Source organism: Otolemur garnettii, unplaced genomic scaffold, assembly GCF_000181295.1.
Source record: "Otolemur garnettii isolate 467f Iridium unplaced genomic scaffold, OtoGar3 scaffold00002, whole genome shotgun sequence".
Classification (NCBI taxonomy): domain Eukaryota; kingdom Metazoa; phylum Chordata; class Mammalia; order Primates; family Galagidae; genus Otolemur; species Otolemur garnettii.
The window spans coordinates 34,972,104-34,985,069 of NW_003852397.1; the positions used below are offsets into that span (position 1 = coordinate 34,972,104).

Genomic DNA, 12,966 nt, shown 5'->3' on the forward strand with positions numbered 1-12,966 from the left:
AAAAAAAAAAAAAGAAATGAAGAGATAAATATAAATTAAAACACAGCACGCCAAATTGATGGGATATAATGAAGGCATTGTTCAGATGAACATGTGTAGCTGTCAAACCACATTAAAAGATGCTAAATTAATAACCTTTTTTAGACCTTAAGAACTGAAAAAAAGGATAAACTAAACCCAAAGCTGGAAGGAAGATATTAATCAAGATTAGAGATAAGTAAAGAAAAACAATATAGAGAATGAGCAAATCCAAAATTTGATTCTTCAAAATATTAAAATTAAGCCTTAAGAGCAGTGAAGAAAAAGAGAGGACACAACTAAAATCATACATGAAAGTGAAAGCATTACTACCAACGTTACAGAAATAGAAAGGATTATAAGAGCATATTGCGAATTGTGTGCTACCAAATTAGAAAAATTATCTAAATGAGCAAATTCCTAGAAACATACAAAATATTCAAGAAAAAGTAGAATTTCAACAGACCTATAACAACTAAAAAATATCAATAATCAAAAACCTCCAACAAAGAAAAGTCCAGGAACAGATGGTTTCATTGGTGAATTCTACCAAACATTTAAACAATTACCACCAGTTATTTTTAAATCTTTCCCAAAAATTAAAGAGGAAAGAATACTTTCTAACTCACTCTATGAAGCCAGCATTTCTCTAATACCAACAACAAATACATCATATGAAAAGAAAACAACAGACCATTATCTCTTATGACTATAAATGCAAACATCCTCAACATTGTATCAAACCAAATTGAACAGCATATTAAAAAGATTACAATCAAGTGGGATTTATCACAGGAAAGGAGGTATGTTAAACATAAGAAAATCAATCCTTACAATACTCACAGAAAAAAGATAAAGCAAATATACAATTAATGTAGAAAATGCATTTGAAAATATCTAAACATTCTTCTCTGATTAAAAAAAAAAGACTTAAAAAATTAAAAAGAACTTCTTCAGCATGATAAAGGACAAAGACACTTATAAAACAGTTAGAGCTAACAACATACTCAATGGCGAAAGACTTGAAAGCACTCCCCCTAATGGAAGGAAGATTAGATACACACTTTTACTACTATAATTCAACAATTCAAGTTTTAGCCTAAGCAATTACATAAGAAAAAAATAAATGAATAAACAGCATCCAAATTAAAAAACAAAAAGTAAAACTATCTCTATATACAGATGAAATAATCCTACTATATAAAATCCCAAAGAATCCACAAGAGAGCTATTGGAATTAACAATTTCAGTAAAGTTCAACACACAAAACTCCACTGGGTTCCTATATATCTGCAATGAGGGACCTACAAAGGAAATTAAGAAAACTATTCCATTTACAGCAGCATTTTAAAGAATAGGCAGGGTGCAGTGGCACACGCCTGTAATCCTTGCACTTGAGGAGGCTGAGGCAGGTGGCTTGCTTGAGGTCAGGAGTTCAAGACCAGCCTGAGCAAGTAGGAGACTCAATCTCTACAAAAAAAAAAAAAAAAAAAAAGAAATAGAAAAAGTAACCGGGCATGGTGGTGGGCACCTGTAGTCCCAGCTACTCCAGAGGTTGAAGCAAGAGGAGTGCATAAGCCCAAGAATTTGAGGCTGCTGTGAGCTACAGAGTGAGACTCTGCCTCAAAAATAAATACATAGCTCTTTTTGCTGCCGTCTTGGTTTCACATTCTTTGCACAAGATGCCCAGGTGAAGCCACAGAAACTATTCCTGCTACACAGCAGGAGTTGCCACAGTCGTAGGCTAAGACAGGGTCTAAAACAAAAGCTGACAGCGATGAATCAGTACCAGAAGTATAGGAACATGATTCCACACAGGCAACCACACAGCAAGCGCAAGTGCAGCTGGCAGCAGCAGCTGAGATTGATAAAGAACCAGTCAGTAAAGCAAAACAGTGGGAGTGAAAAAAAGGCACAAAGGCTATGTCCAAACTGTGTCTTCAACAACAGGGGTTACTTGAGTCACTACCTGGAAATCTAAGAATATCCTCTTTGTCATTACAAAACCAGATGTCTCCAAGAGCCCAGCTTCAGATACCTACATAGTTTTTGGTGAAGCCAAGATGGAGGATTTATCTCAGCAGGCACAGCTAGCAGCTGCTGAACAATTCAAAGCTTAAAGTGAAACTGTTTCAAACGTTCAGAAAAACACACAAACTCCAACTGTACAAGAGGAGAGAAAGGAGGAAAAAGTTGATCAAATAGGTATAGAAGTTAAGGATACAGATTTGGTCGTGTCACAAGCATGTCACAAGAGCAAAGGCAGTCCAAGCTCTGAAGAACAGTAATGATGTTGTAAATGCTATTATGGAACTAACAATGTAACCAGGACTCTTGTTATTTCAAAAGACTAACTGCAGCGTGGTTTGAAATTTGTACTGTTTTTATCATTAATAAAGTTATGGCTTCTTGTTGGATGAAAAATATATATAAATAAATTAAATAATAAAAGAATTAAAGACATAGAAATAAAGTTAATGAAGGAAGTGAAAAATGTGGACACTGAAAAAATACAAAAGATAATTGAAAGAAATTAAAGACTTAAATAAATAAAAACACATCCTGTGAACTTGGGCAGGAAGATTTATTATTATTAAGGTGTCAACACTACCCAAAGTGATCTACAGATTCAATACAATCCTTACCAAAACATTAATGTCTTTTTTTCAGAAATGGAGAAGGCAATGGCTAAGTGGTACAAGGTTTGATTGTAACAATGAATACATAACTCTGTGAATAGCTGGAAGCCATTGAATTGCATACTTTATAATAGGTGAACTGTCTGGCATGCAAATTACATCTCCAAAAAAGCTGTTTTAAAAATACAGATAGGTCTCCTGGCTCTCTAATATTCTGCCTTTACTATTTTCCATAATTTCATCCCCTAAGATGTATTCAATTATAACCTCATCTACAGATATCTCTTCAATCTTTGCCATGAGCCTTGACTATTCTTCTCTGACCTCTGAAATTCAAAATCTGAATTTCCCGACTTTCTGCTGCATGAATGACAGAAAAAATCGTATCACTCACAGTAGTCAAATTCGTCTTCCTATTTCACCACACCTGCTCTCAGACAGAAGGCTACAACTCTGTTATCTCTACCTCACTACCACCAACCTCACCAGCACACTGGGCCAGTCACCAGTTTCTGTCAGTTCTACTTTCACAATCTCTTTCTTCATTTTCCCTTCAATTAATAAAGCCATTACTTCAAAAAAGTACAATTTACCTTTCCTTAATTTCTCTCTTCCCCAATACAACACCATATTCCCAAATACATGTCAAGAAATTCAAAATCTAAAATGTACCAAACTTTCCCCTTTTCACAACCCCTGAGTAGGTTCCTACTTAGTACAGAATAAAATTCCACCTCACCGTCACTTGATCGTCAAAGTTTCCCGTAAAATAGATTCAACACACCTACCTAATCTTCTTAAATCATTCTTGAGCCCTATATGTCAGTCTCCCCAAAGCACTTATCATTCCTTTAGCATACCACAGCTTTCACAGCTGGGTGCTTTTTCTTAAAGCTTTCTCCACTTAACAAAATTCCTCATCCTCAAGGACCTATACACTTTTATTATTTCAAGATATAGTTTTCCTCAAATATAAAATGCTATCAAATGGTGAGACATATATATATGTCAATTTTCAAGATGTTAAAATGTAAAAAAACAGTACTGTTTTAACATCTCTAACATCTCAGTATATCTAAGATCTACTGTTTTTTTTTACATTTTAACATCTCTAAAATAAATTAAGATTAATTCCTTCCTTTAAAGTTCAATACAGTAATTATATGTATTTCTATTTAACTTCTATCTTTGCCCTCCTTGTATTATGACTTGATACTGTTGACTCTCATGTGATAACACTATCCTTGAGGATAAAAATTCTGTCTTGCTCATCTACAATACAGCAAAAACTCTAGTACACTAGAGTTTAAGACGATCTAGACTTAAATGTGCAAAAGAAGGTATAAAGGAAGGGAGGGAAGGAAATCAAGAATGAAACCAAAACTAATAACATCTATCCCATGTGCATTATCAGAATAAATCAGAGAATATACATTAAAATCTATGTGTGCAATCAATCTTATTCAAATGCCAGATTTGGGTATTTTAAAAGATATATTTAGTAAAATTAAATATCATACTGCAAATCTGCAGTCCAAGGAACTGCAAATCTGTCACTCTTTAATTTAAGAAGCTACCTTAGGGGACATAGGACATTTATTTCAAGTTCCTACAAAATTAATGCATCCCATCACACTTCAGTAACATAGTAGTCACCAGGTTCCAGGAGAGCAAAGCATTCTTCCAGCACACTAGAGACTATTAGATTATGATTAGGGGTTCCTATTTCTGCTTTTAGAGAGCAATGTCATCACTTAACTCTTGTTTCTAATCCCTATAATACTGACTTTTTTTCCCAAGGAGAATAAATACATTCAAAGAAGCAAATGCAACTTGAAAACAAAATAGCATTTAGTAGGTTCTTTCTTTTAAAGTTAGATTGCTTTGAATTTTCAAGTAACATAAACAAGACTGGGTTAACTGCTCTTCCCTTAGGCTCCTTTGAAAAAGGTGCCCATCTATTGAAATTAAAATTATCTTTTTTCAAACTATCTCTTCCAGTAGACTATGAGCACTGCAAAACCAAGAATCAAGTGCTTCCACCGTTATAGCTCATTTACTTATTACAGTGACACTCAGTAAATGTTTGAACTAAACTGAAGTGCTGATCTTAATATTGGTTTGGGGGAGATTCTCTCCAACATTCAAAAAAAAGAAAAAAGTGGTTTCTTCCCCTGAAGTATCTTTAATTGTACTATTCAGGCACACAGGTGTACTGATGAACAGTGTATAACGTACTCTGGCAATGTAGTTGCCCAGCTAGTCAACTAAATACTTTCAAATCCAAGCTTTGTCTCAGCCATAGTTCCAGTTCTCTTTAGATGGTTTAGCCCTCTGATGTCCTAGCTCCCATCATACATCCCCACTATGGCTCTAGTGTCCCCGATTACCCCTGGCTTACATCTAAATGATTGTAACATCACCTTTTCTCATCTTCCTTTCAGTCCTAAGTGTAGCACAGAGGCTTCCTGCTGTTGATTAATATCTGAGTTGTATCACACAGTCTCCCATTTGGCTCCTGAGCAATTCCATTACCTGTATAACTATTTCTTGGATTAGGCTTTACTTTGCTAAAAGAATTGCTATGGTTACTACAATAGAATCTCTGTAAGTTGACCACCCAAGGGACTATATCAACATACGGAGGTGGTCAACCTACGGAGGGAGGCCTATGTACTGATATGTACATGTGGTGCATGTCTGGTCTACGAAAATTATATAAGGAGGTGGACATTGTAGGGAGGTAGTCAACTACAGAAGTTCTACTATATTTTCCAAATGAATCCTGACTTTTTAAATGTCATTAAAGAAAGAATGTATCAAATACTGTAACACTTCAGCACATTGAGCATAAAAACTTTCAATCTTCAAAAAAGCTCATTACACAAAAAACATTCTAAGTACAGAGACAGAGGACACCATGCATAAATTCTTAAAAGTAAAAATAAAGAATCTAACATTTTATTCATAGCAAAGTATTCCTGACTGAGATGAAGTCTTTACTCAGCTGCAATATTTGCCTGAATTAAGTCAATCACTTATAATAAAAATGTCACTTTTTTGAAACTTATTTAGTAGAGGGGAAAAGTGGAAGGATTATGGGATCTGGAGTCACTGCAGGCCAAGACATCTGTTAGAAGGGAAAAAAAATGTTAAAGACCTCCTGTCAGTGACTTATCATTCAAATCCACAAAAGTCAGTCCCTTCTAAAGACAAATCCAACTAGATCAATCACTTAAAAAGATATATCTTTAACCATTAAACATATTTCCTACAGCTTTTTAAGACTATAAAATATCAAAGTTGAAAGAATCATCTTAAACACAGGAATAAGAGCACACATAATTTGTAAATCATTCACTGTTAACAACTTATTATTACAGGTCTTCCCTTTCATGTAATCTTTTATACAAAATGCCTTTAATAGAGCTAATATGATAAAATAATTCACTTATTGTCCATAACTATTTCAGGAAATACTTCTAGAGCAGAGAGACTATTTATCATTTGTTTTTACTTTATAAATAAACAAGGTTTCTAAATCTCTCAAAGTATGTTCTTGATCATAGAAAAATAATCTTCCCAACAATCACAAAACTGAAAAAAAGTCAATTTAAGATTACAGACTTTAGAAGAATGAGATGTGAAGAAAGAGGGCCCTGACATTAATAACAACAACAATTTACTGAGCATAAAATTCTAAGCATTTTATATAAATCATTTCCTTTTATTTACTATGAAGCAATTTCAGTGAGGAAATAGAAAAGCAAAAAGGTCACAAATTTATCCATGCTACCTAGTCAGTAAACAGCAGAGGTACAATTTCAGTTCTGTCTTGTCTGGCTCTAGAGTATAATCTTATTAATGACTATTCTCTGCTTGTTCTGGACTAATATAACATGAGGATGATTTCAAGCTAAAAAGAAACCAGTAAATTATTTTTTTAAATCAAAAACAATATGAAAGTCTCTAGCTAACATTTTAAATAATTCTTCATCTAATGTTACCAAACTTTCCCACATTTTAACATAAATAATATATATAAATATAAAGAGTTTTATTTAGAATCTACTACGTGTTGTGTTCTGTTAATAAACAGATTATGTAAAGAACCTACCTGAAAAAGTTCATAAGTAAAACCAATTAATACATATTTCTCACTAATACAAAAGTTCTACAATAAGATTAGCACCTCTAAGCCACCATCCCTAACTTTATGCATGTCTTACTCATCATATGCTAATAAACAGCCTTGTCACTTTTCCCTCAAAAAAAACTGTAAACAAAAATAAACAAAAACACTTAAATTATTTCATATAACCTAAAATAGATAATAAAATCATCAGATGAATTCATATTTATGTTTTTCTCTTTTAAAATTATAGAATACTTATAAGTAATCCACCAAGCTCTTACTCGCCCAAAATAAATAAGAACAGGGTAGTATGTGGGTAGTAGAACAACTGGATTGGAAAGGGTTAACACTGAGTGTAAAGTGTCTAAATGGCCCACTTAAGAGACAAAGATTGAAAGAATGGAGGAACAGAATCCAGTAATATGCTGCCAACAAGAAACTCAGGTAACTGGTAAAGACTATTACAGACTCAAGGCAAAGGGAAAAAAGTTATACTCCATGCAAAAAGAAGAAACCAAAAGTGAGCAACAGTAACTATTCTTAGATGAAACAGACTAAATCAACAAATTTAGACCAGCGATTCTCAACCTGTGGGTCATGACCCCTTTGGACAGTATTAAAGGTTCGTGGTAAGGAAGGTTGAGAACCACTGGTTTAGACAAAGATGGTCATTATACCGTGATAAAGGGATTAACTCAACAATCATAAATACATATGTAACTAACACCAGGCTTTCTAGATTTATAAAACAAATACTACTAGACCTAAGAAATGAAATAATCAGCAAGAGAGTGGGAGAAATCAATTCTCCATAGACACAACTAGACAGACCAAGATAAAAAATCAATAAAGAAACCCTGATATTAATTAAATAAGACTCTAGAACAAATGTACCTACCCACATTTACAGAACATTTAATCCAAAAAATGAAGATTTTCTAAGATAGACCAATGTTAGACCACAAAACAAGCCTCAGCAAATTTTGTAAAAATTGAAATCACACCATGTATCTTCTCATACCATAGTGGAATAAAAATAAAATGAATCCAAAGGAACTCTCAAAACTGTATAATTTTGTAGAAATTAAACAACCTGCTGCTGATTCTTAGAGTCAACAATGAAATCAAGATGGAAATCAAGAAATTAAAACCAAAAAAAAAAAAAATACAAAGGATCAATAAAATGAAAACTTGGTTCTTTGAAAATATAAACAAAAATAGACTACTAGCAAGATTAGCCAAAAAAAAAAAAAAAAGAGAGAGAGAGAGAGAATTCAAATAAGCTCAACCAGAAATGAAAAATAAGATATTACAACCAAAATCACACAAATATAATCATCTGGCACTGCTATGAATACCTATATGCACACAAACTAAAAAATCTAGAGGAAATGGATAAGTTTCAAAAACATACAATCTCCCAAGCTTGAATTGGACTGAAATAGAAATCCTAAACAGATCAATAACAAGTAGTGAGATTTAATCAGAAATAAAAAAAATCTCCTTAGACAGATACCGTGGCTCATGCCTATAAATCCTAGCATTCTGGGAGACTGAGGCAGGGGGAATCACTTGAGCTCAGGATTTTGAGGCCAGCCTAAGAAAAAGAGAGCAAGACCCCTCACTACTAAAAATAGAAAATTTAGCCAGACATTGTGTGCACACCTATAGTCCTAGTTGTTCAGGTAGCTAAGGCAGGAGGAGTTGAGATTGCAATGAGCTACAATGATGCCACTATACTCTACCTAGGACAACAGAAGGAGACTCCATCTCAAAACAACAACGAAAGAAAATCAAAATGAAGGAAGGGAGGAAGGGAGGGAGGAAGAAAGGGAGAGAGAGGGAGTGAAAAAAGGAAGAAAATTCTAGGACCAGCTGGATTCACAACCAATTTCTACCAGATCTACAAAGAATTGATACCTACCCTACTAAAACTGTTCCATAAGACTGAGAGGAGAGAATCCTCTCTAACTCATTCTATGAAGCAAGTAATACCCTGGTATTAGCCAGAGAAGGAAACACATGGGGGCGTGGGGGGACAAATAAAAACTACAGACCAATATCCCTTGTGAATAAAGATCAAACATCCTCAACAAAATACTAGAAAACTGAATACAACAGCGCATCAAAAAAATTATTCACTGTGATCAAGTATGTAGGTTTCATCTCAGGGATGGAGAATAGTTCAACATATACAAATCAGTAAATTTATCCACTTCAAAAAGATTTAAAAATAAAAATCATATGATCATTTCATATGATTGTATCTCAGATACAAAAAAGTATTTGGTAAAATCCAGCACCCTTTCATGATAAAAGCCCTTAACAATCTAGCTTAGAAGGAATATAACTCCAAATAATAAAAGGTACATATGAAAAACCAACAGCCAACATCCTATCAAATGGGATAAAGTTGAAAACATTCCCCCTAAGATTGTACATAAGAAAAAGATGCCCACTTTCACCACTTCGTTTCTTTTGTTTGTTTTTGTTTTTTTAGACAGAGTCTCACTTTGTCACCCTCAACAGAAGGCTGTGGCATTATAGCTCACAGCAACCTCAAACTCCTGGGCTCAAGTGATTCTCTTGCCGTAGCCTCCCAAATAGCTGGGACTACAGGAGCCCGCCACAACACCTGGCTATTTTTAGAGATGGGGTCTCACTGTTGCTCAGGCTGGTCTCAAACCCATGAGCTCAGGCAATTCACCCACCTCAGCCTCCCAGAGTGCTAGGATTACAGGCACTCAGCCTGCACACTCAGCCTCCTTTTCACCACTTCTATTCAACATAGTACTAAAAGTCCTACCAAGAACAATTGTGCAGGAGTAAGAAATAAAGGACATGCAAATCAGAAAAGAGGAGGTCAAACTAAGAGGGCCAGACTAGCTCCATTTTGTTGTTTACTGCATAAGCTCCATTCCTAGCTATTTACGGCATAAGCCCCATTCCTAGCTGTTTACTGCATAAACTCCATTCCTAGCCCTTCACCCCAACCTCTGCCAGTAAAACCTGCAGGGCCACTCCCTGCTGCCTCCCCCACCCCTGGTACCACAGCCATTGTGAACCATAAACTGAGTCACCTTAGGCAAACAGCTGACATAATAAATAATAAGTTTCTATTACCTTGAAATACAGGTATTTCCCTCCAGCCACCTAATCAGGCTACACCAACTCTAGCCCCCGGTTAAGGGACCCCCCCCACCCCTCACCTGTAGCAATCCAAATTCTCCTTTACTAGTGAAATCATCAACCACCAATGCAAATCCTCCCTTACTAAATGAAATCACCAACCACCAATCAAAAGTTTACTCGTACCCTTCTTCCCTTTTTGCTTTCTGTACCCCATAAAAACCTCACACACCCCGGGTTCAGGGCTCGACCTCGGCTTGCAAGCCAGGAGAGTCCAGACCTGGGTTTGAATAAATCTCACCTCTTGCTTTTACATCGGAGTATGTCTCGGATTTGTCTGCCGGGGTCTTTTGGGAGAATTTCGGGCATAACAAAACTATCCCTGTTTGACTATGATATGATCTTACAAAATCCTCAAGACCAATCTAAAAGATTCCTAGATTTGATAAATGAATTCAGTAAAGTCTCAGGTTACAAAATTAATGCACACAAATCAGAAGCATTTATATAAACTAATAACAGTTAAGCCGAGAATCAAATCAAGAACTCAATATCATTTATAATAGTTGCAAAAAACTATAATACCTAGGAATATACTCAACCAAGGAAGGAAAAGATCTCTACAAGGAGAACCATAAAGCAGTGATGAAAGAAATCATGATGACACAAAAAATAGGAAAATACTCCTTGCTCATGGATTGGAAGAGTCAATATTGTTAAAATGACCATACTGTGCAACATGATTTAAAGACTGCATGCAATTCTCATCAAAATACGAACATTATTTTTTCACAGTATTAGAAAAAGCAATCCTAAAATTCATATGGAACCAAATAAAGAGCCCAAATAGCCAAAGCATCCTAAGCAAAAAGAACAAATCTGGAGGCACCACATCACCCAACTTCAAATTATACTACAAACCAAAAGTAACAAAAACATCATGGTACTGATATAAAAGCAGACACACAGATCAATGGAACAGAATTGAGAACCAATAAATAAAACCATATACCTAAAGCCAACTTATCCTCAACAAAGCAATAAAAACATACATTGGGGAAGGACACCCTTTTCAACACATAGTGCTGGGAAAAATAAACAGCCACGTACAGAAGGAATGTGGATCCCTATCACACACCATACACAAAAATTAACTCAAGATGGATTAAAGACTTACATAAGACCTGATACCACAAAAATTATAGAAGAAAACCTAGGAAAAACTCTTATGGACATTGACCTAGGCAAAGAATTTATGATGAGACCTCAAAAGCATTTAACTAAAATGAAAATAAATGGTACTTAATTATATTAAAAAATCTCACAAAAAAATGAGTAAATAAGTTTCCACACAGCAAAAGAAATAACCAAAAGAGTAAACAGAAAACCTAAAGAATAGGATAAAACATTTGCAGACTATATAGGTGATAAAAGCATTGATATCCAAAATCTCAAAAAACTCAAAACAAACAAGCAAGAAAAAAAAAAACATTAAAAAGTAGACAAAAGACATGAACGGACACTTTTCAAAAGATGGTCAACAAATTTGAAAAAATGCACATCTCATGAGGGAAATAAAAATTAAAACCACAATGATACACCCGTCAAAATGGCCATTATTAAAAAATCATAAAACAACAGATGTGAGCACAGACTAAGAAAAAATGGGAATACTTAAATACACTGATGGTAGTAATGTATAAATTATTAGTACAAGCTCTATGGAAAACAATATGGACATTCCACAAAGAACTAAAAGTAAATCTATTGTTCAATCTAGCAATTCCACTACTGGGAATCTACCCAAAGGAAAAGAGAAGTCATTGTATCAAGAAGATACAGTGCTCACGCCAAGGCCAGAGAGGCTGGAGAGCGGCAAGCTGAGGTGGGCTCAGGCTTCTCCCACAGAACTTCAGAAATTCTTAACTAGCTATCCATTTGTGAGTCTCCCAAAGTCCACAAATGTGTTAATAACAGAGGTAGACCTGCCTCTCCCCTGTGGATAAGGTCACTGAGAGGAGTTCCCTTATGGAATCCCTGCAGATGTGCTCACAGCTGACCAGAATAGGACTTTGAAAGTATTCGACTTCAATGTTGGCCACAGTGCAGCAGAGATACCAAAAGCCCATTCACAGCCAGTCCCTCAAATCTGCCAAAATGAAGGCTCATCACTTGCAACCCAACAATCCCAGGCTTATAATCTCTTGCTAACTTCTGCTGTTGGTGATGGGATGAAGCTGTGGGATCTGAGAACCCTGAGGCATAAGTGCCACTTGAAGGACAACAGAATCACTGCCATCCCAGTGGAGCTGCTTTTAGCCCCTGCTGCCAAGCGCTTTTTCTTACCAGCTGGCGGGGTCCACACACCCTTCACCAGTGTGGCCTTCCACCTCTCTGCACCCCAGCTTGTCATAGCCATCGTGGACCGTAAGCTTCAGCTGACTGCTGAGCTAGGTCCCAGAACATTGAGAGGAGCCCCTCAGTGAAGTGAGAAGCAGAGGCCTGTCCTCAGGGGCCAGGGCAGCAGCTTTTCTTATAATTTGGACCTCCTTAAAGATTTCCTTTTTCTGCAAGCTTCTCCCTCTGCATATGACATTCTTACTTGTATAGTTTTCTTTCTGCTCCTCAAAAGGGATCCTCCTCATTGGAAAAATAGAAATGGCATTTAATACTTCTGAAAAGAATTGGTAAAGTTAAAACAGAACATTTTTCAATAAAATTATAGTATTTATTTCATTAAAGAAAACATGTACTCACATATTTATTACAGCAAAATTTACAATTGCAAAGATGTGGAATCAACCAAAGTGCCCATCAACTGATGAATGGACAAGGAAAAAGTGGAACATATATGCCATGGAATATATATATATATATATATATTTCACTCAGCCATGAAAAGAAAGAAACAAGGTCTTTCATAGCACATTGGATGGAATTCAAAGCCATTATCCCAAGTATCTCTGAAACAAATACTACATGTACTCACTTATAAGCCAGAGTTAAACAATGGTAAACATGGTCATACAAAGTGGTAATAATGGA

General features: G+C 35.5%; 1 protein-coding gene and 1 pseudogene across 1 annotated transcript in view; one reads left to right on the forward strand and one right to left on the reverse strand.

Moving 5' to 3' along the window:
• The window catches only part of LOC100965031, a 45,331-nt pseudogene extending 42,988 nt beyond the window's left edge, over window positions 1–2,343 (forward strand).
• TBC1D5 (TBC1 domain family member 5) overlaps window positions 1–12,966 on the reverse strand; it is a 551,029-nt gene that overhangs the window by 510,323 nt on the left and 27,740 nt on the right. The window lies entirely within an intron of this gene.